A 22,979-nucleotide genomic window follows, 5' to 3' on the forward strand; every position below is an offset into this window, starting at 1 on the left:
ATTAAATTAAAATCAGATTTTTGCGGCCAACTAGTTTTCTGATTATCCAATTCCCAAGTCCCGTCTCGTCCGTTACAAGTGGTGTTAGGTGTGAAGGTGCGGTTCAAAAGTCCGTGATTAAATTGTTTCCACGTTTCTGCGAGTCCTACGGAGCTGAGAAACCCTGTGGAGATGGGACTACGGATCATCAGCGATTCCAGTAAGTAAAAATAAGCTATTACGCTTAACCTAAGCTAGCAGATTAATTAATAGTTTTTCTATTCAAAATTTATTTTGTATATTTTTAGAGGAAGGGCACAGATATTAATCAATTAGTTGAAATTTGAATATAATCTGGTAATATATTATCAATTTAAATTAAATAAAATTTGGAAAACGTATTTAAATTTGATAGTGATGCATTGATTTAGGCATCAGCTCAGACTATCATAAAGGCACTGAAGCCTGACAGTCCACGTTAAGTGCTACTTATTCTTAGTCAACAGTATTTTAACTATAACCCTAACTTGTTTAACATACAATAGAAGCTTTTAAACTAACCTAGTATTAGTTTAAACTAATATTAGAATAACCATACCTAGTGTGTTAAAGTGCGTTGGAAGCCGTCTGGGCGTCATTGATAATGGCTGATAATTAATTATAATTTATTGATTGAATTTAATGTCAAATTAAAATAAATAGAATAATAATAACTTGAAATATCGACTCTGAAAAATATAGAGTCGCATTGTGGCTAATTTTCCATGTCAGGTCAAAAGACGCCAGCGCATTTGACATACTATAGAAATTAATTAATTATTGATTGTTTATTATTTATTATTGATTGCGATAGTATGAACTTACAACATAAGTAGTAGAATCACAAGGAAAATTAGAATTGAACGGTTACCGATTCAATAAGTGATAACTAGCTATTCTATGATAATTTCGGAATTTAATTCGATATTTTGATCTAAGGACTTAGTCGAAATTTTTGGACTTTACTGATTACTGTAGGGTGCCTATGGCGGTGTGAGGAATAGCTTAGTGACTAATTCAATATTAAAACTTGTTATTGACTTAAAAGTTTATTCAAAAATCGGAAACTAAATTTATCGAATTTTAAATTTAAAATATTAAACGCTACGTGGACTTAGGCGTATAACTGTGATGATTAGTTAGACATTTGAAGAGATATTGCGTGAGGGTATGATTTAATGACGAGTAATTAAAAAAAAATTAATTGATTAATTGAACGTGACAATTTTTAAAATTATTTGAAGAGTTGAGTTGAGATAGAATTTTCATTTCCCCTTTGGAATTTAGTATTGGCATACACTATGAACGCGTATCTCTTGAAAAAGGAAGAGAATCAATACGAATTGAAAATCCGCGGACAGCCTACTTCCGGTACGGATGAAGATTTAAGAAAACGGCTGACGAAGTGTGTTAAGGCAGGTACGCATATTGATCAGGCTGTCTTAGCTTCCTTAAATGTAGATGAGGAACTGGAGGCCTGTGAAGATAAATATAAGTCATTGGCTGCCTCCGTGAATGAATATGAGGGGGACTATACAGACACTGAAGGTCAGCGTCTTCAAGCCAGGATGTGGCATAACTATTTAAGGGCAGGACGTATACCAATAGGCGCATTAGGTGACACAATTATCGCAAAACGTCATGAGGTGTTAATGGATAAGACTAAAGAACTGTGTGACGCGGCCGAAGCCAAGAAAGGCGCGGCAAACGCCGAAGCTGAAAATTCAACAGCCGAGCAGACCCCGCGGCCCAAAAATGCGGATGTGCACTCGCCTCCAGAGGCAACAAGCCACATCACTGTCGGTGCACTTGCTCGACAAATAGATTCAACCATCGCGATCACACCGCAACAAAATTTTAACTTAACGTCATCCGCACATAGTAGAGGAGTGCCTGTGTATAAATGGGGCTTACAATTTGACGGCCAATCACAGAGCGTAGAGGCGTTTCTGCAGAGAGCAGAAGAACTGCGCAGAGCTCGAGGGGTCACCACAACCGAACTGTTTGATTCGGCAGTGAATTTGTTCACGGGACCTGCCCTAACGTGGTATCGATCCACGATAGGCCGTCTCAGGAACTGGGAACAGCTGTGTAGGGATATGGAACTGGTCTTCCAACGTCCTGACCATGACATATACCTACAGCAAGAGATACTCAATCGAGTTCAAGCCAAAGCGGAACCAATTGACTTATTTATCGCTGCGATGGAGGGGTTGTACAGTCGCTTGTCAACACCCGTAGTAGAAGAAGTAAAGCTTAGGCAAATATTGCATAACTTACATCCCCAGCTGCAAGACCGGCTTGCTCTTTTTGATGTTACCTCTCTTGAACAACTGAGAGTGATGGGTAGGAAGGCAGAAGCGGGACGCTTGAGGTCCGTCACCACGCGTGCGGTAACATCTAACGTGGGTGTACTCGAACCAGACTTAGCATATCCTCCTTCTCCTCGCGGGCCGACTCGGGGCAATGCCCGTCCCACGCCTGAACGCAAGGTGTTCCAGGCAGCCAATACCTCAGATATTACATGTTTTAATTGTCATATGAAAGGCCACATCTCTCGGGACTGCAGGAATAACAGAGAGGACCGCTCTAGTCGAATAACGTGCTGGCGTTGCAACAAGGCAGGCCACATACAGAAAGATTGTAGAGTTCGACTAGACTCTAAAAGACCTCATTCGGGAAACGGGAGCGGGGTAAGTGGATCCACCGACACGAAGCCCCGGAATTAAAGGAAGCTGTTTCGCAGCTACCTACTAAGGTGAACCTAAAGATGTGTACGACTCGTAAGAACTGCACTACTGAGAAGCAGGTCAGGACTGTCCCCGAGATTCGAGATGTGGTAGATGAACTTGTAGCCATCGGTAAGATAGAAGATGCAGAGGGAAAGGTCCTAATTGACACTGGAGCGCAGGTTTCCCTCGTAAAAAGAGGAGCCTCATCCGCTGAGCTCACCAAAACCAGACGTAATTTTGAAAGGTATTTCTGGTAGGACATTGAAAACTTACGGGCGACAAGAATTGACTTTAAAAATGAAACCGGGCGTTGAAGTGGTAGGAAATTTTGTGGTTGGGAACCTCCCTAAGGGATACCTAGCCGTACTTGGTTGCGATATTATGGGCAAAGGAAACGGAGAAATAAATGTTGAACATGGTCTACTTCGGTTGTATGGTGGAGACATTTGGTTAAATCGGATAAAGAAAGGAGAGGCCGTGCCGGATCCTAACCGTCCCTCAGCTAGCTGTGCACCACCAAAACAGCAACGCTATGTGTACTGCTGTAGCGTTGTGAATATTCCGCCCCGGTGTGAAAAGATTATCCAAGTGAAGACTAACCGATGTGCCACCGGATCCGACGACTTAGAGGGAAAGGACGTGGTGATTGAACCCTCTGACTTTATCATGCACGGTGTTTATCTTGCTCGAACCCTGACAAAGGTAAAAGGAAACCGCTGTTGGGTCAAGACCGTAAACGCAAGTGCTGAGGAGTTAACTCTACCCAAGAACTTGAAGTTAGGAACGCTCGACAGAGATTTCGACCCAGTGGAGGGAGGAAATCCTGTGCGACAAAAACTACTAGTTTTAGCAGACAGTCATGGTCGTGGACTCCAGGAAATACTATCCGAAAGACTACCTAGAAATTTTGATGTAGAAGTCTTTTTCATGCCCAACGGAAAACTAAAACAAGTAACCTCGAAATTTGGTAGTACTATTGATACATTGACCGAGAACGACGCGGTGATCTTGATAGGGGGAACAAACGATGTTGACAAGTGTGCGCCTTATCCGTTAACCCTGAAACAAACATTTGAAAATTTTCCGATGAAGTGGAAAGCGAGAGTAACTGTTCTGTCGATATTTGACCGCTATGATCAAGACCTCAAATCCGAACTTGGAGATGCCAACGGAGTTCTTAAATCCATCATTCAAAATTTAGCTAAAAATAGAGATAAAATTCAACAGGGTAGGATTGAATTTCTAGACCTTAAAGGAAAATTAAGCCATAACATGTACACAAAGCACGGGTTGCATCTGAACCAACAGAGAAAAGTGAAATTGGCCACTGTTGTGCGTGACATAGCACTTCATAGCTACAAAAGGCCACAGGCAAGAGAAGGCATGGTGAGTCGTTCTGACGAATCCGACTTAGAGGCGTGCTTGGACGAGAAGCTTAGGCATCTGCCAAGTCACGAGCAGAACCTTGTGAAGTCCACTCTCATGGAATTCAAAAATGTTCTTGCTCACAGTGAAGACCAACCTCTGGGTTGTACTTCGGCAGTGACACATGTCATACGAACGGGGAATGCAGCTCCTATTTACAAAAAAGCGTATCGCGTACCATACCATCAGAAGGCCACACTTGACGAATTGGTTAAAGACCAACTAAACAAAGGTATCATTGTTCCTAGTCAGAGCGAGTGGGCATCGCCTGTAGTACTTGTGCCTAAGAAATCTCCCGACGGTACCCCTAAATTAAGGTTTTGTGTCGACTACAGAGGACTTAATGCGGTGACCACCCCTGACGCGTACCCCCTCCCGAACATCACGGAAACACTGGACTCACTTGGCGGGTGCCAGATGTTCACGACGTTAGATCTCCGTTCTGGGTATAACCAGATTCGAGTTGACGAAGATAGCCGACCAAAAACAGCATTCAATGTCCCCGGTGTACATTAGGAGTTTCAGCGTATGCCATTTGGACTAAACACGGCTCCGGCCACTTTCCAAAGGCTAATGGACTCAGTTTTAATGGGCTTGAAAGGTGAGAAATGCCTTGTCTACTTGGATGGCATAATTTTGTTTTCCAGGGATTTGCCTTCACACCTAGAAGCCCTTCGTGAAGTGCTTTCGAAATTACAAAATATGAACCTGACAGTACAACTTAGTAAATGTAATTTTGTGGTCAATGAAGTCAGCTATCTTGGTCACGTAATCACTAAGAAAGGTGTTGAACCAGATCCTGGAAAGGTATCGGCTGTAAGGGACTTCCCTGTGCCCACTACGGTGAAGGACGTGCGCTCTTTCCTAGGCTTGGCTGGCTATTATCGCCGCTTCATTGACGGCTTTGCCACCATTGGACGTCCACTATTCGAGTTGACCAAACAGGATAGCGAATTTGGGTGGACACCAGAATGTCAGGAGGCTTTTGAGCTCTTAAAGACAAAACTAATATCTGCCCCTGTGTTGATATACCCTGACTTTACCAAGCCGTTCATATTAGCGACAGACGCGAGCACTGTTGTCTTTGGAGCAGTCCTATCACAGGAGATAGATGGCCGGGAACACCCCGTAGCATACTGTTCTAGAACATTATTCCCAGCCGAGAAGAACTACTCGACAACCGAGCGCGAATTACTTAATCTAGTCTGGAGTACAAAATATTTCAGATGCTACTTGTTGGGGCGTCCTTTCAAAGTAATCACCGATCACTCCGCTCTAAAGTGGATGATGTCGCTTAAGGACCCTAGCAGTAGGCTGATGAGATGGTCGTTGCGACTAGCTGAGTTTGATTTCACGGTAGAACATAAAGCCGGAAAAAACACACTAACGCGGATGGGCTAAGTCGCGCAGTGCGAGCGGTTACACAGGAAGTGCTCCCTGTCGTTGACCTTCAGTTACTTGGAACACGTCAACGCGAAGATCCCGTAGTTCAAGGTTTGAGACAAGCCAAGAACTTCCGGATGAGCCCGGAGAAGGTCCTGTACCGTTTGAGCTCGGGTGAAAAGAAAATTGTAGTACCAACTTCCTTAGTTCAGGAGATAATTAGGATCAATCATGATTTGCCCACAGCCGGACACGCCGGAGTGGCAAAAACACTAGACCGGGTGAAACAGAAGTTCTGGTGGAGAGCTATGGAAAGAGACGTTATGAATTACGTCAGGACATGTCGTAGCTGTAGCCAACGAACGAATTACGGTAAAGCGAAAGCGCCCCTGAGTGACGTCTTCAACGAACCCTAGGAGCCCTTCGAAGTGATAGCGGCAGATATAGTTGGTCCTCTGCCCATTAGCGAATCCCGCAACGTTTATATTCTCAGTGTTATGGATCACTTCTCCAGATACTGTGAGTTTGTTCCACTGCCAGATCAGACCACCGAAAGTGTTGCTCGAGCACTAGTGCAGAGGGTGATAACCAAGTTTGGCGTGCCAAAGGCCTTAGTTACCGATCAAGGAGCTAACTTTACATCCGGCTTAATTAGAGACTTATGCAAATTTCTGCACGTTAGAAAAATCCAAACTACTGGTTTTCATCCTCAGAGTAATGGCAGACTGGAGCGGGTCCATTCCACTGTGATGAGAATGTTGAGTCATTTTGTTAACCGGAACCAGACCAATTGGGATGAATACTTGCCTTATGTCACCATGGCCTATAACTCCCAATCTCATGAGAGTACTGGGTATTCTCCGTATGAGTTAATCTTTGGTCAGAATGGAGGTTCCTATGGAAGCGGATCTGAAGATTACGGATGAGACAGATATATATGACAATCATATCGAAGCCCTCCGGGAGAAACTACAGGAAGCTTACAAGGAAAGTGCAGTGCTTAAAGCCAGAGCCCGAGGCTGTAATGAAAGTCAGTATAATAAGAAAGCTAAATCAACCGAATTGCGTGAAGGGCAGTTTGTATTATTGCATGTACCCAGTATAGGACGTCATCGTGTAAAGAAATTATCAAAACTATGGAAAGGACCATATCCCATAGTTAGAGTGGTATTACCTCTAAATGTTGTTCTTCGAATACGAAAGCGTGAGGTCGTCGTGCACGTGAACCGTATCAAACCTTATAAGGAACGTCCGCGTCTTTCGACCGCGCAGAAAGAAAAGCAAAACGAGAATAGTTCCAGTGACGAAGAGGTAGATGATAGTGGTCTGCAGAACTTAAACGGAGGTGTAAAGGGTGACGATGAAACCCAAGCCCCGGTAGCAGTAGCCGGGCCTGCAAATATCGGACGCCCAAAACGGAGTAAGAAAGAACCCGCGAGATGGGGTGACTTTGTTAGACTTTTGAAGAGCATTGGAATAGTTGGGGAAAAGTACTCGCTACATAGCCTGGGAAAAGGTGGATATCAAATTTGATCGTGTCACATGAAATCATAGATGTTCTGTTGTAGGCCTTTTAGGCGTTTTGTTGATCCTGGAAGGCGTCCTCTGCTTCCACCAGGGTGTCATATTCGAGAAAGAAGGGGACGTTTTACTTACAGACAGCTACTGGACTGTGGTGCTCCAGTACAACCTCACAGGAGTGGAAGAGGAAAACAGAAATATAAGTATAATCTTGGTAAAGGTAAGAGGTCAGTATGATGAGTTTTTCCAAAATCTTCTCTCGCAAAACAACAGCTTACATACCATAGTGCATGACCTTGAAACCAGTTTCAGATACGAATATTATGGGCTACAACAGATGGTGACCGACTACGTTGGCAAAACGAGTGATTTGGTCACTCTGCTGCAGCGTACCCAAAAGAAGCGCGGTCTGTTTGATGCCGGTGGTCATGTACTAAAATTCTTGTTTGGAACTGTAATCGATAGCGATTTGGAAGTTATGAATAGTAAGATAGATGATGCCAATATAAGGAATGATGAAATATATCATGACACAAAAGATCATTTAACTGTCTTAGATAACATGCACTCAGAAATTTTAAACCATTCGAGGGTAATAAATAAAATGATTTACATCTTGAAAGCGTATCACCAAGTGATGCATGACAACATGGCTCAAAACTCCAGAACAGAATCCGTTTTCTCAAGTTTGTTTAATACTCTTTTCCAATACTTAAAATAAAGTTGTACCTTGTCAGAAATTAAAGATGCCATTAACCTTGCTGTACAAAGAATGAATCAACTTCACCAAGCTGTAGAGGACTTGGCTGCTAATAGGATGACTAGCAACCTATTACTCCCACATCAGTTCCTAGAAGTCCTGAAATCTGTAAAACAGGTTATACCACCACCTGCAAAATTATTCTTAGACGTTAAATAAAGCTTCTAATAAATTTATCCATAGCTTCTATAAATTTGCAATAATCAAATCGTATGCTACGGAAACACAGCTTAGAGTACTCATTAAGCTCCCCTTGAAAAATGATAACCAAGTGTATGAAGTTTTCAATGTAATAACTTATCCTGTTTTTGACCCTTCTCTAAAAAGATGGGTGAAGTGGGAAGTAGACGACCAAAAATTAATAGTTAGCAAGGACAGACAAACCTATACCGTTTATTCATCTGACCATTACCGAAGTGAGTGTAGTTTCGGCCTTTTAACAGTGTGTATTCTGTCGGAAGTGTTATTTAATGTACACCAACGACCAAATTGTCCAATTGAACTTTTGCTGAAAGAGAAAATTACGTTGTGCACTATAAAGTTGATATCCAGCCTGAAATCCCCAGTCCTAATTAGAACGCCAACCCGATGGATCTATACTACCTCGGGTGAAGCCAAAGTAGTATTGAATTGCTTTAGACGGGATGCTGGTCTAAACGTTAGTACAACCATTCTGAAAGGGGTGGGTGAAATTCCGAATCGGGATCGATGTGACCTGATTGCAGACGGGTACAGGATGCCTGCCCGATTCTTCGGCAGCTCCTGGCACTCGATCGATTTTGGAAAGATAACTTTTCCTGAAGTAGATGGGATATATAGTAAAGAAGAAACCGAACTGTTGAATCAGGACGTGAATGATACTTTGAAGGTCCTCCAAGCATTGGATGACCAATTTGGCACTCAAAGCGTAAAGGAGTATTCTTTAGAGAGTACTTTCCAGCACCTCAGAGTCAATCGTTTTAAGCATCGTATAGTTAAGCAGGTCATATTGAGTGGATCTACGATTACTGTGTTATTAATTGTTGTTGTTATCTGTTTGAGATATCGAGTACGAGTTGCCAATCTGCTCCGTGCCAGCCTGAGAGGTAGCCGACGGCACCCCGAAGCTACCCGGACCGATGCGGAACTCAGAGACCTTGGGAAGTCGATTGTCCCAGATGAGCAGACCGTTAGAGAAAGTGACCAACCAGAACGAGAGTGCGTACCAGGAGGATCTGGTTTTATCGCATAACCGAAATCCAAGCTTGGTGTGTACTAGCCGTTACGTATGTGCCAGACGTATGAGGATCCTACGAACGTAAGTGAATTCTAATATTGTGTTGAGCTCAACCTGAACGAGGAACTTTCGACAGAGTTTCGAGATTGATGTGTCTCCGTGTGAACTTACAAGGGTCGACCCATGGTGCAATTATTATAGGCCTTGAACAGGAAAATCGAATTTTTCTAACATTGGGACCATTTACAGGGGTTTAGTTAGTAAGTAACAAGATTTTGAAATGTTTCGTCATATTATAACTTTTGTAACATTGTAACAATTTAACGTTGTGTTATTAATTTGTAACGAGTAGTCGTAGGGTTTCATTGGAGGCTGGTAATGGAGAATTATCCATAAATTAATATTACTATCGATATCAAATGAGTGATATCTGGTGTCCACAGAAAGGTAAAGCCGGCACCCCATCCCTCTTATACCCATTCCTATCGCTTCCCAATACTGGACTGTGGATGCCTAAAGAAAATAAATTATTAAATTATTAATACATGATGAGCACACAGCAATTAAGACTGTGGTGAATGCCTTGCTGTGGGATCTCCCGAGCCCCATCAGCAAGACAACTGCTGTACCGTTGCCAGCCCTACCAAAATGTTACGCAATCACTTTCAATATTATTTTAAACTAGCTCATGAATAATACTCAAATTCCAATAGTATATAGATGATTGTTTAAGGAACTGATAGGTTGTAATTCGTGAATTTTTTGCTGTTCAAGTGAGCTAAATAGTACTTGCTGTTTTAATGTGTTGCTATGTTATTCGTATGCATGCCTTTAAATTTAGCTTCCAAAATGTTAGATTAAGAAAATATCAAGCGAACAATGTTTGGCACTACTAGGTGTATGGCAATGCCAACGACTTAAGGTAATGGTTAAGCGACTTAAGGTTCTGTTATACTGGTTTTAGTTGCCTCGTTTTTGGCTATGAATGGCAGTGTATATGCCAAATTTTATATTGGTATTTTTCACTTAAAATGTGTATTCTCGTCTTAGTAGTAAGACCTTGTGACTTAACAACTGTTCCAATTTTAAAGGGGTGACTGACCTACGGCGGCCCCGAGTGAAAGCCCATGCGGCCTCACCTATACTGGGCAAGTAGCGGTTAAAATTTCCTAATCGACACACTTAAATGCCTTTTTGTAATAATTGGACCGAAACAATCCACTGTGGTGTGCTCGACAAAAAAAGAAAAAAAGGAGTAGGAAACTAAAATTAACGATCTCCTCCTTCTCCATAATTCCGCAAATAGTTGTTGGGTCACTAAGGGTTGTTGTTTAAAACATGTTTGGTTGCCTAGTGTTAGAGTGTCTTTCTTGTTGTGAGCGTATTAATTATAGATGTCACTATTCAACAACCATGTTACTTTAATTATTTATGTTAACATTTTATTTAATTTTCTGAAACAAAGTTTGTTATTGTTGAGTACGTTAGTCGTCCTTGAATTTTGAAGTTTATTTTTTTAATTAATGAAGCTTTTGTTTTATTGACTTTCTGTGAAGGAAGGGGCACACCCGAGCTACGTATGTTTGCAAGTTTCCATTGATTTTTAGCAAGTTAGTACAATTAGTACAAATTTAATTTTGAAAGAGAGTCCAGACAAGGACATCCAACATTTTTTCTATTTCAATACCTAAATATCAGTTGAGATTAGCTGAAACAAATTCCTGAATCAATTTAAAAAAAAAAAAGGGAAACCTATTGGACATTGGACTTACCGTTTTATGTTACCTCATGCTGAGGACAGCATGGTCTAAGGGTAAGGGGTGTGTGACGGCCCATTAAGAAAGCCCCTGACCATTTGACACTGTAATGTTAATATTATTATTGACCAGTGAAGTACTACAGTATTTATACTGTAGTATTACCAACCAACGATTCTTCATTGTTCCTAACAGTAAAATGTAAGTACTATTACTTACAAAATATCTACCGTCACCTAAATTATTAAAAGGAAATTAGGAACAGTGATTATTATATATTTATTTAGTAAGATATAAGTCCAAGTAATAGTTGCTCGGAATATTCTAGTTGATCTCAACTGAGTTGTTAAGCGGAAGTAACCCGATACCCGTGGCAGCTTTAGCTGCAGCTGGCTGAGGAATTTGCTGATTCTGCCGACTCCAGCCTGTGTCTGGCAAAGCTGTGTCGTTTCTAGACTCTGTTACGCCCAAGTAAATTGTTTGGGAGCAGCACCGTACGGAGTCTAGTCCGCCATTTTAACAAAAATTTGTAGCGAAAAAGTATGTAGGTGGAGTGAGTTGATCGCCGGTACTCGAACGTAACGCGTCGCTCCGTGTTTGCCCTTCCCTCTAAAATCTTAAAATTTTAACCTACTGTTTCGCTGATGAGTGATTAATATATTTTAAAATTACAGTTTCGGGAATGTGAGTAGTATTGTAATAATTATTAATGTGAAAGATTAAATTAAAATCAGATTTTTGCGGCCAACTAGTTTTCTGATTATCTAATTCCCAAGTCCCGTCTCGTCCGTTACACTATGACGTCAAGCAACAACTATATTGATTTATACATCCACTATTTATTTCCGATCATGATATTCAAATTCTTTGTTTGAAGGTTATTTTTGACGATGGAAAGATTGTGAAGGAAACAGGATTCTCCCGGATATTTGCCATCGTTCAGTGAAACAAGAAATCAGTAACACTACGTTTCTAACACTGCAATCTGATCTCTTCTTCAGGTAAAGAACTAACCTAATACATAATTATAACCTAGGTTAAAATAAACAAATCATGCCAAAGCGATGTGGCACGCCTAAGTCAGGAATCACAACCGCCATGTTATTTGTCAACTTCACTAACTCTAAAAACATGCACTTAGTAAAAAACTATACTCAACACTAATCATTAAAACTGAACTACAGAATACAGGTCACAAAACGTTTGCATTTGTCTACTAACCACCTACGACTGACCAGAGGGCACTAGCCAATGGCAATCTTCACGGCAGACAAAAACAAGATGGAGGAAATAAAAAGGTAGGGGGACAGGAATTGACCCTTTCGTTATTATTGGTTCATGCTAGATGAACTTCTTCAGACTATATTGTGAGTCCGCATTGGTTTATTACAAATATCTAATCCGTTTGATGCTGTTGGTTTTCTTTTTAGTTCATTTTTAGAATTGGCAACCAAAGCAGCCTAATCTCGACTGATGGTTGACTGATTGGTTGGTCTGCCAATTTAATAAATGTTGCCTCAACTAATTTCCTTTTGAAGAAATGTGGTTTGTATTATGTTGGATTCATCCCAATTTATACGATGGTCTTCGGACCAACGATGGTGTGTAATTTTTGACTTTTCTGTGAGACCCTTTCTTGTGTTTACTTTGTGCTCTTTTATCCTTACGATTAGTGGTTTTTTGTCTCGCCTATGTATTCCCTATTGCAACTACATTTTATACTGTAAACAGAATTTTTAGAATCCTGTGTGCCAATTTTTGGATTTGTTTTTACAAGACTTTGTATAAGAGTATTATATGTTTTAAACGCGGTTCTAATGTCATACTTTCTACCTACTCTTCTAATTTTCTCGGATAATTCCGGCACATAAGGGATTGACATAAACGCAATTTGATCACAATTCTGTTTTTCTGACTCAGGAATAATTCAAAGATTTGTTTATTCACAATGATATTTGAGTTTTTACATTACATTTTAGTTATTCAAGTTTTTACATTTAAATGTCAAAGATACGACGGCGAAGTCAAAGCAATGAAATCCTATACTTTTTAAATTTTTTATGCTTTGTGACTTTATTGTTATGCATTTTCGATAAACGTTCTTTACTTTGATATTATATTGATTTAATCTAACAAATAATAAAGGACATATCAAATAAGTTAAAATTTCATATAAAATATGTATTATAAGATTTAGTTTAGGTAAAATCAAAAAGGTTATTTTTTAAAAATAACACGCAGTTATCATGCAGAACTTAATGTTTCCATTAAGAATGGATTACTAATAGAGGGTCATAGATTGGTACCTTTTGAATTAAAATTGGATATTATAATTTAATATTTAAAATGAAATTGTAAATCTGTAATATTATAATACGTTTTTATGCACATAACAATATATTTCTAAAATGCTCATATTTTTTAGTTCTAAAGGTTATTTTCAACTAAGCGACTATTGAAGCTTGAATATATTTTAATATCCATTAAAAATTATTCGGTCCGTGAATGCTACCTTGAAATCCACCATTATCTACTTTACAACTGCATCGCTATTTACATTACAAATTGAATCATTCTTTTTCCTTTTGGCAAAATAACTTTGAAACCTAGTAAAGGTCATGCTCCTATATAATTGTTGTAAGTTTTTCATTACATCTGTCCTTTTTTAAAGTTTATAAGGATTAGCAATGGTTTTGTTTTGTTTTTTATATCCCATTAAATCATTCTGTATTAAATCAAACAGTGCATTCGATATACTCTTATCGTCTCTAAACCTATACTGACACTGAGAAAGTACAATGTTTACCTGAAAATAGTGTACAATTTGTTCCTTAACTACTTCCAACTGTAACTTAATTAAGGCACTTAAATAGGGATTTTGGGTAAAAATTATTTTATCAGTAAATCTGTTCGACTTGCAAATAAATAAATAATAAATAAAAATATCTTTATTGGTCAAGCGTTCATAAAATTAAAAAATCTGCTTTTCATGACCACTTTTGTCAAAGAATACAAAATGCATCATACATAGATCACACAATAATGAAATTACGAGTAACATTTTATCACTTATATATGACTGTAACGCTTTTTAAAATTTTAAGAGGCTGAGGTTTTTTATTGCAGTGGGCAGGGCATTTTACTTTTTGGGTCCAACGTATCTAAATGCCTTTTTCCCCGTCTCTAAACTTGTCCGTGGTAGGTGTAATAGACCATCCTGTCGAGTACAACGCTGACTCACCTCGTGCCTAAAATCCAGCTTTCTCCTAAGATATTCTGGCCTTCCCGTCTGATGAACCATATGTATTCGCTTAACGGTTTGAAGATGGGAGCAACGCTCCACCGACATCACCCCAGCACAATCGGTACTCGATTTTGTGATCAAACTTCCTCAAACCGTAAACAAAATTCAATGTCTTATTCTTTAAGCGGGTCAGAACCATCACGTTTTCCCGTGTTAAACAAAATGCAAATTTTGAAAGAGCATATGTTATTAATGGGAACATTTTTGATCTTATAATTTCTTATGTAGAAGAGACTGCGAGTACTGTGCTTAGCTTAGATATAAATTTCAACTGTAAACTGTAAATTTCAACCATATGTAAAATTTTTACATATGGATTTCACGTGGTAAGAAAAGTCAAGTTGAAAATAAAAAGTGACGCCAAGAACCTTCAAAGTATTGCACGAAGTCAAAGGCTTACCGTATATATGGATACAACCTTCAACCATGCACTTAACCGATTGGCTATTCAAAGATGAGCCATTTACTAACAAAACAGAACATTTATCGGAGTTTGGCCGAACACCATGATCATCTGACCACTTCTTTACTCTCTCCACGTCATTGTTGACTTTACGTGCAGCTTCAGCCGACTCACCGGTTCGATAAGACAACAGCTGTGAATCAGCAGCATAAGAACTTAGCGATCAGTATATCAACTGATCCTTCAGATCAGCGGTATATATGAGGAGGAGAATGGGTCCCAAGCAACTGCCCCGAAGAACTCCAACAGATCTAGGAATTGCAGATGACAATTTCCCGTCAACCTTTGTGATCTGCGTTCACCCAAATAAATAAGAATGTTCATAAAATCGATAGAGAGCCAGATTTTCCAGCATCAACTCAATGTTTACCGAATCAAAGGACTGTGAGAAGTCCAATTGTTTGTTTGTTTTTATTTAAATAAAAGGAGAGGCCGATCCCATTTTAAGCCTCATTCTGTCCGTCCTCATGGCCACTGGCCTGTGCGTGGATCTTATCAAACAGAACAAGGGGGAGAGTCGGTACAGTACAAATTCGATGGTACTGATAAAAAGTGCAACGGTCGTAGACGGGATTCGAACCTGCACTATCTCTAACTCAGACCCAAAGTCCAACGTCTTAGACTACTCGGCCATAGGCACTCCCAAACAAACTCTCCAAACCACCACCCTTAGCTGAAAGCATGTCATCCACTAGATTGAGGAGTGACGAGCATGTACTAATACCTCACCGAAATCCTGATTGAGACTCTGGTAATAGCCCCTTACATTCCAAACATTAGACCAACTGCTCTGCAACAAGTTTTTATAATATTTTGGATAGAACTGTGAAAATGTATATTGACCTGAAATGGGATATAGGATTATGGACTTTTGGAAGAGGAATCACCACACTTCACTTCCAGCTAGCTGGTTCTAGAAGTGCCGGTTCCCAAAGAGACGTTTATGGGGTGAGTCATTGCACCAATGCAGTAAGGACTGAAACCCTTTTTTTGTTGATATCCCATCCGCAACAAGTGCAGTGCTTGTTATCCTGTTTATTAATTTCTTAACTTAATTCTGTGAAATGGGAGAAAACGCAACAGAAGAACTTACTTCTGCACATTTATTACTTCTAAAATAACTTAGTTTCTCAGTGCTAACCGTCATGCCACAACCCATAGATGAGAAGTAATCATTCAAATCCTCGGGTCCAGAAAAATAGTCCCCAACTTTTTGTGAACACAGGACTCCACCAGTTCCCAATGTATTACAGAATTTCTTAGGGTTTTTCTTATAAAGTTTCTCTTTAAAGAACTTCCTTTTATTCGATCGTATAGCCACATTACATAATTCCGAGCCCTACAGTAAGCAATTCTAAATTTTTGTGTCTTTTGGAGTGATAATCATTTCTAGGTTTGTTTCTCTTACGTGTCAGGTATTAAACATCCGAGTCTCTCCAAGGAGATTTTTTCTCACCATAGGTGCACATTCATCAAACACGTGGATTATGTTCGTGGTGAACATTTTGGTTATAGCATCCACGTTATACAAGAGCATTGCGTTATCCCAAGGAATACTAGAGGCAATATTTATAAACTTCTCACAATCAAAAATCACTAAATTTTCTATATAAAATAAACCTGGCCTTTGGCTTAGGTTTATTACAAGGATACACTTTATATAACTTAAAATTATCAGGAAATATACCCCGGGTGCTACTTAAATTACTCAAGTATAGTAGTGATTTTATAAAACCACTTAAATTGCCCTTTAGGAATCGTGTAGAGCCTCTACGTAAATTTGACGTGTGTCGTATTATGTCAAGTTCGGTCACAGTATGTAGACTAAATATCGCATCCAGTATATAGTCGCTATCGCTCATTACTAAATCCCGTTCCGAGTCAATTGCATCGGCTAAACTTTTCCCACCAAAATAATTAATTAAATAATTTTTATACTACAGTGATTTTTCGTTATTATTATATAACTTTATCAGTAGAAACTTTTCTGTTGGAAACGTGTCTTTAGTTTTCACCCCGTGACAGGTTATCGCAAGTAGGACTCAGTCTGCGTATGTAGCTGTAGTTTGTCAATAGTCGTATGTCCGGTTATTGTCAAAATGCTGTAATGATCTCTCAACCACAGCTGCTCTATAACTATACTCATATCTCTAACGTACGGGTTTCACAGTGGGAACGTGACAGGTTATTGCAAGTAGGACTCAGTCTGCGTATGTAGCTGTAGTTTGTCAATAGTCGTATGTCCGGTTATTGTCAAAATAGTGCTGTAATGATCTCTCAACCACAGCTGCTCTATAACTATACTCATATCTCTAAAGTACGGGTTCACAGTGGGAACGTGACAGGTTATCGCAAGTAGGACTCAGTCTGCGTATGTAGCTGTAGTTTTGTCAATAGTCGTATGTCCGGTTATTGTCAAAATAGTTCTGTAATGATCTCACAACCACAGCTGCTCTATAACTATACTCATATCTCTAAAGTACGGGTTCACAGTGGGAACGTGACAGGTTATCGCAAGTAGGACTCAGTATGCGTATGTAGCTGTAGTTTTGTCAATAGTCGTATGTCCGGTTATTGTCAAAATAGTTCTGTAATGATCTCACAACCACAGCTGCTCTATAACTATACTCATATCTCTAAAGTACGGTTTCACAGTGGGCACGTGACAGGTTATCGCAAGTAGGACTCAGTATGCGTATGTAGCTGTAGTTTTTCAATAGTCGTATGTCCGGTTATTGTCAAAATAGTTCTGTAATGATCTCACAACCACAGCTGCTCTATAACTATACTCATATCTCTAAAGTACGGGTTCACACGTGGGCACGTGACAGGTTATCGCAAGTTGCACTCGGTAGCAGTAGCAATTTGTATTGTCAGTGGTATCGGAAGTTCTGTGAAGTGCAAGTACGTAAATATTTTCTCTTAAATAAATAAAATAGAGACTATTTCTAATCACATCTCCCAACATAATATGTGTGGCATTCCGCCGTTTGTTTACATAAAGTAACGCCCTGCCATTCTAGTTCCGTTGCTTGTCAAGTAAATGTTAAAACCATGAATGCTCACCCTTTCTCTTCATCACTCACATATAATTACTATGTCTAGATTAGTGTTCAAATGGCTTAAAGAAAGCATCAGTTCATCTATATTTTTTAATAACTCCTAATATTACACTGAAATATTTGTACCTTGTCGTAACCATTGTCCTGCTTTAAAGTTATTACTAAGTGAAACATATAAGATTTTTGTGCATAAGATTATTGCTATTAGATAATAGTCAATTTCTTCTTTCGGATCCACAGCCCACGAAGCCCAATTACCCAGTGAACAGTAATAACATTAATTTAATAGGTATGGCTACTTTTAGTATATACTACAATAATAGGGAATATTTATAAAGGTTAAATACTAATACAACATAATTATAAAAACATACAACCCATTTATGAAAAAGTATAATAAAATAAAAAGAAACAACTCATTCGATAATAAATTTGGTTTGCGTAGTCAGCTACTAAGCTGTAATATTACTATTTTAGTGTATAATAATTATAAAAAACATGAAAAATAAAACAAGTAATCTAAGTACCATGCCTGGTCTACAATTTACACAAACCCACACACACACACACACACACACACACACACACACACACACACACACACGCGCGCGCGCGCGCGCGCGCGTAGAGCAGCTGTGTCTGTGTGTGACAGTTAAAATTGGATCAGTACCAGAGTCTTATTTAACTAAAAAAATTGTTCTACATATATCAATAAATTCAACGAGCGAAATAAAGAAAACTAACATGATAAATTAGGTTAACAATAATACTTTTAAATAAAAACAAATTAGAATGCCAAAAATTAATTAAAGTTATAAAAATTTATGTTTTTAATTTGAAATCATCCAAATTTAAAATTAAAATGGTTTTTAATGAAAATTAAAAGTGCAACAAATACGTAGCCTTTATTATACATAATTATAGAAATCTACAATATGTATTTTATATACACAGTATTTTTTTAACATAACATACAAAAGTTAACCTTCACGATTTTATTCGTATTTCTTATAAAATATACAGGTATTCTTAAACTATGGAGACCAAGTTATCAATCAAGAGAGATATATTATTTGTTTCTAGAAGCTCTAAAATTATTACAGCAGGTTTTATTTCAGCAGGAAGGTTATGAAATAAACAAATCCTGTGTAAAATACTCTACGTAAAGATAGTATTCGGTGATTTATAAGACCACAAAAGTTAATTACCTTAAACCCAAACAAAAAGGATACTAAATAACTAACTAAAAGGTTAACTTTTAACTAAAAGTTAATCACCAACCTGATCTTAAAAATTAGTTTCTTGAAATCTTCAAACATACAGGATATTACTTTGAGTATATATATATATATATATATATATATATATATATATATATATATATATATATATATATATATATAAAGTAGATAATAATATGGGGTTCCTGGCGCACTTTCGGAGCCAACCGAAAAGCAATGTAAAATACTGTTCAATGTACCATAAAGGAAGCTGAGAAATAACACAGCAAATCTCAATGAAAAATTAACCGAATCTACAGTCGTTTGTCTCCAAAAGCGATCGGTACATTACTATCTACTCTGTGGAATGAAAAATTAACCAAATCTACAGCTGTTTGCTTCTACTTTCTTAAGCTGTGCTTTGTAAAATGTTGTCAAATCTGCTACGAATAAAGGAAAAAATCTTCGAAATCTTAATAAAATTTAATCAATTTTAAAACATTTTTACTAAAAACATACTGTACTTTAATAAAAAACTTTTCTACTAAATAAACAACATGAACTCACCAAAGCCTCTACAATTTCTAGCATTAAAACAGTGCAACAAAGATGAATTCAGTGAATTGCCGGTTTATTTTCAACAACAGTTGATACCGTCTTCGATACTTTCCTTAAATGATACAGAATTCAAAGAACTTGTAAAGTCTTTTGCAGAAAAAACGTCTAATGGAGTGTTTTACTATCGGCAAAAAACTAAAAAAGTAAGGGGATTACATATTTAATATAATTACGAAAGATATTGAAAAGAAAGTAAAAAATAAACAAACAGAGAGTTTTCAATCGTTTTTTTATGACATTTTTCCCATATTATACGTCCTTTCAAGATAATCAAGACTTAATTGATGAATTTCTTAGGAATTTTTGTAAGTATCAAGATTTATCAACACAATTCATTAAAGAGCATTATAGAATTTTTCTTATAGAATATAGCCACATTTTGTGTGAAACAAAACGTATTACTGTAGATAATATTCCATGTGATTCCTATGAAGAAAGACACCAACTATGGTTATCAAAACAGTACTATGACGTGGGGAGGGACTGCAAGTTTTAGAGTTAAGACTTTATTCTACAAAGTTAATTGTTATAATTTCTTTATCTTTAATAGTCTTCTTTCCAGTAACAACCAAGTGTAATTTTTCATTTTTGTTTAATTCTTTAATCTTTTTCTCATCCAAAACAGTCAAACATCTGTTCGGTAAGTGTACTTTACAATCATCCAACTCGGCAATTATTGTAAACCCGAATTTATCTTTCATTTTCTCCAAATTCATGATTTTGTACTTCTTTTTTTCTTCTAATTCATTCAACTTCTTATACTCTTTAAACTTGCATTCACCAATATCATTTAACTCTTTCAAGAACTCCATTTAAATAGAAAAAATTCAAAGACGGAAAAAATGAAATTCGCTAACCTTCACTCGAGAAGTCGGGGAGAATGTGAGTAAAACCGCATTCTTTTCACGAGGTTCTTCGTTTAATTTCTCCAAATGTACTATAAAAATCATCGAGGATTTCTGGTTCAAAATCATAAACAAATTCTACATCTAGATAATAAAAAAATACAGGTAATATCTTTTCATACTAAAAGCGTGTGTATCGATACCTACAAACCTAATGTATTCTTTGAAAAGGAAAATAATTTTTTCAACGGTTCCAAGAGATAAGTAAAAATTTTTTATTCTGTTTTCTAAATTCTGTAACAAATTGTGTTTGTTTTTTACCTCCATATTGCAATTTTGTAAGCAGATTATTCAAATGTGTTAGTTTATTTCGAAATTTCTTAGGTTTAGGTCTTTCATACAAAATTAAATTACAATCTCTATAAACTAAATATCTTTTATCAATAATTTCTCCTCTATTATAACACTTGTAACAGTTGGCATTATACTCTTCCATTTAAACAAAAAGATTTTTTTTATAAATGGAGATTATGGAACTAAGTCTGCCGAGGTATAAATTTTTCAGCACAAATGTTTATGTTTACATTTCTACAACAGAGATAAATATAAAATAATTTCATTCTATTGTACAACTATTTAGGATATTTTGTCTATGATTACAAAGATTATTCCGGAAGAAATCGAGATTTTTCATCAGCGAAAGAGTATATTTTTGAAGTTTTAGAAGGAATGAAAGAGAATAATATGAACATCATTAACTACTGAACTTCTCTAATATCGTTCTTAATCACATCATAGGCTACAAATTTCTCAGAAACCACAACAACATAACAAATCGCGTTTGTAACAGCTTTTTGAAAATCCATATTGATAATTATATCGTTCTTTGAACCAGAAATATTTGTCATACTCTTTGTTGTATCAATGACATAAATAGGTCTATTCGCTAAAAATTCTTTAGGATTGTAATACATTTCCTTATTATTACAGTAAACTTTCTTAAAATCTTGATACATCTGATACATGATTCTGAAAAGACCTCCGGAAATGTTTAAATTTTGTAATTCATCTGGATAATAAGAACCGTTCAATTTTACTCTGATATTTTTTACATCCAAACTATCAAACTTTGAAGGATTTTTTTCTTGATTATTCTGTCTATCTGTTTGAAAACCTATGATAACGAACTTGGGATTGAAGATATTTCTATAAATATTTGTAATATCGAACGAATAAGTTGTTCCGGAAATACCTTTTTGTTCAATACATTGCCAATCTAGAAAATTAAACATAATGTTTTGACTTTTTGTAATTTCATCAATCAACCTTATTTTACTCGTGATTTTATAATCAATCATTGGAACTCTAATAAAAAAAATCTGTAATTGTTATTTTTCCATCAACAGGCATAAAATTTCCAGTTGCAGTCTTCAGAATCACATCATCGTCTTCTGCTCTTATAAAACTTAGATAAAATCCTCCTTTATAGATCGGAATAGTAACATTTTCAAAAAATCCTAATCCAAAATGAGATAAATTTCCAGCTGCTTTCAAAAACACCAAATTTAAAATCTGATTCAAAGCCATTAGAAGTTTGAGAAATAACATCAACTTTTTGAATACGAAATAGTTCCTTTAATTGTGCTTAATTGGCCACAGTTTTCGACTTCTTCTATCAATTTATTGTGTTTTCTTACTTCAATCTTAGAAAAAAAAACGGTATAAAATTATCGATTAATCTAACATTATCAGTTCCAAGATATGCTTGACCATCTTGTTTTGTTAAAGTTCCAGAAATATAAAACTGGAAGTTAGACGAGCAAAAGTTATCTCCAAAATCAATATTAAACTCAGTTCTTTTTATTTGGTTCATTCAAATGTTTGTTTACTAATTGGATAGAAATTTTTAAACTCCGCCCTTTTCAATATCACTAGCATATTTTCTATAGTCCGCCATTTAATAAGAGAAAATTTAGAAATTTTAAACATCATGTATAAGAAAGATATCATTTTTTCATCGATCTAATGTAGCCTACGTTTTTTAAGAAAAGATATAAATTTTAGTCATTTTTAATGATCTACTTCGTCATATTCGGGATTCTCTTCCTTAAATTTTGCGATCTCGGTCACATATTTCAATAAAATTTGCACAGGATAGTAACCGCTATCTATAATATTGTTCCAATCAACTGTATCTTTATTTTCATCCAAAAATTTTTATACTCAAGTGTTGATAGAGACAAAGAACAGACATATGATCTTTTAATTGATAATGTATATTTTCTTGAATGAACTCTGGGGACAGATTTTGATATTTAGCAATGTTATACCAATTCAATTTGTTTACGTATAATCTCATCATATCTTCGGATAATTCATATTTTTGAGAAATATCATCCCAATGTTCTTTTTTCAAATCTCTTTCGTGTTGCATTATAAAAAGATCGAAAGCACTGTAATGTCCCGCCATCTCTATTTATTAAGAAAAAATTTCAAGTTTTTATAAATTGGCTCTTTTTAGTGTTACATTCAGCACATTTTCCAGATATTCTCTTAACTCCATTGATGTTTGCATAGTATTTTATATAATTTGTTGCAGTTTTTTCGTTACATCTCACACAGTATATGAGCGCCATTTATATAAGGAAAATTAGT

This window comes from Homalodisca vitripennis, chromosome 1 (genome assembly GCF_021130785.1).
Source record: "Homalodisca vitripennis isolate AUS2020 chromosome 1, UT_GWSS_2.1, whole genome shotgun sequence".
Taxonomy (NCBI): domain Eukaryota; kingdom Metazoa; phylum Arthropoda; class Insecta; order Hemiptera; family Cicadellidae; genus Homalodisca; species Homalodisca vitripennis.